At 40.4% G+C, this 2,199-nt stretch overlaps 1 long non-coding RNA gene across 1 annotated transcript; it reads left to right on the plus strand.

Moving 5' to 3' along the window:
* The first annotated feature begins 226 nt into the window (after positions 1-226).
* LOC126733065 (uncharacterized) lies at positions 227-1,750 on the plus strand. The gene is made up of 2 exons (XR_007659613.1): positions 227-598; positions 1,419-1,750. It is a non-coding gene; the product is annotated as an uncharacterized LOC126733065 (long non-coding RNA).
* The last annotated feature ends 449 nt before the right edge of the window (positions 1,751-2,199 follow it).

The following is a 2,199-nucleotide window of genomic DNA, read 5'->3' on the forward strand; positions in this document are numbered from 1 at the left end:
CGACCCTAATGGGCCGGATTTTACCCGGTCCGATTAGAAATAGGGTCGGGTATGGGTTTTCAAAAAAAAATCCGAAGCGGGTCCGGGTCGGGTCCGGGTTTTAATTAAAAACCCGAGACCTGACCCGAAACCCGGCCCGAAACCCGACCCGTGTAAAAACCCGGAACCTAAAATTACAAAACTACCCCCCATATATATATATATACACCTTAATCTAACCCTAACCCTAACGTTCTTCACTCTTTCACTCCCACACTCAGTAGCCTCCCTCCCTACTCAGTCCGACAGTCCATCACCCTCACTCCCACACCCTTACGCCGCCGTCCCACACCACACTCCGTCCCTCAGTCCGACCCTCACAAGCCTCCGTCCCTCAGTCCGACCCTCACAACCCTCACTCCCACACTCCGTCCCTTAGTACCTCAGTCCCTCAGTCCGACCCTCACAAGCCTCCGGCTCCGGCAGCCGTTCGCGTCTCTGGTACCGTCGGCGTCTCTGAAACGTCGTCGCCTGCTTCAAGATCGCCGATCAGGACTTTCGGTTTCATCACCTACTTCAAGATCGCCGATCAGGATTTGAAGCAATCACCTGCAAGAAGGTTCGTCCTTCCACACAACAATGCCGCTCTATTTCCTTTCTTTCTATTCAAATTATTTCTTTTTTCCTCTTCTATTTTGCTTCGAATTGTGTTTGCATTTTGTAATTTCCATAATGTGTTTGTTGTGTATGATATTGATATGATCAGCCCTACGTTTCAACAACCTTGGTCTATGTTATGGTCTTGTTTGAACGCAGTTGAGGCAGCATTTGAAGCCATGAATGTTTTGTAGTGTAGTCATTTGCACTAATGGAAATTAATGGTTTCTGTTTAATCTTGCTAATTTTAGTTTAAACATTTAAAAAATGTTATTATGGACATTGCTATTGAATATTTTGTTGCTTTGGATTAACTTGTGATTTTTGATTTAGTAAAGCAAATGTTGAATTATCCAAAAAAATAGAATCAAATATTTAGTTTGTGGTTTTGGTTCCTTTGGATCAGAACTGATGTGTCATTCTTATTATTATGCTTTGGAGAGGTTGCGGCAGTTGGTGTTGATTATTGCTTTGTTTATGCAAATTGCGTGTATTTGATTTCATGGATTTGTAATAGTTGAGCTTGCTCTGTTTTCCGTGGCTGTTATAGTGATGCTTTAGATTGCATTGAAACTTTTGATACCATGCTACTTGAATTACCATTGGGTGAACATTTCTTTCCCCAAGTTGCTGAGAAACTTGGTAAGTATAGAAAGTTAGAACTTGCAACTGGACAAGAGAAACTGTGGTGCTTTGGGTAGACAATTGGATCACCGTGTGGTGACCAAGGTTGCATCAATTTGATGAGATTTATTACATTTTTTAATTCATTGTTGTTGTAGGTTCTTCAATTATACCTGGAGATAGTACATTTCAATCCATTCTTAATGATGGGGAGCCAAATGAAGATGATGGGAGTTGTGCCACAATTGATGGGAGTTGCATCACAATTGATGAAGATTAAATATTTTGTATTAATTTAGTAGTTTTTTTAATTTCTTGGACTTGTTGAATTAATTTGTTGGTATATAATTATTCTAAACTTGTGGCCTTGTGGGATTTATTTTGTAGCTTTTTAATTTCTTGGACTCGTTAGACTTTTGATACTTATTTCTTAGACTTGTTGGATTTATTTTATTTTTATGTTTAGCTAGTGATTATGATTATGATATTAGTTATAGTTTATTGGTTTATTGATTTATAATTAACTGGTGATTTATTGATTTATTATTAGTAGCTTATGATTTGGCATTTGAGCCATGTTATTTATTGGCATTTGGGCCATATTATTTAGGCTTGAATTGAATTAGAATATGCAGGCTTAATGTAGGCAAAAATAAATTTGGGCTTAAATTTTTTTTTTTGATTGGGCCCAAAAATGCAGGCTTAATGTAGGCAAAAATAAATTTGGGCTTAATTTTTTTTATTGGGCCACGAATTGGGCCCAATTCCTAAACGGGGCCCGGTTGGGGCGGGTCTGGGCCCCGGAAAAAAACCCGGTACTCTAAACGGGCCGGGTTCGGGTTACGGGCCTTGCCCCGCGGGTCGGGTCCGGGTATGAAAAACCCGGCCCGAACCCGACCCGTTGCCATTCCTAATATCCACGGAGGAAACCCAAAAGGG

The sequence above is a fragment of the Quercus robur genome, chromosome 1 (assembly GCF_932294415.1).
Source record: "Quercus robur chromosome 1, dhQueRobu3.1, whole genome shotgun sequence".
Classification (NCBI taxonomy): domain Eukaryota; kingdom Viridiplantae; phylum Streptophyta; class Magnoliopsida; order Fagales; family Fagaceae; genus Quercus; species Quercus robur.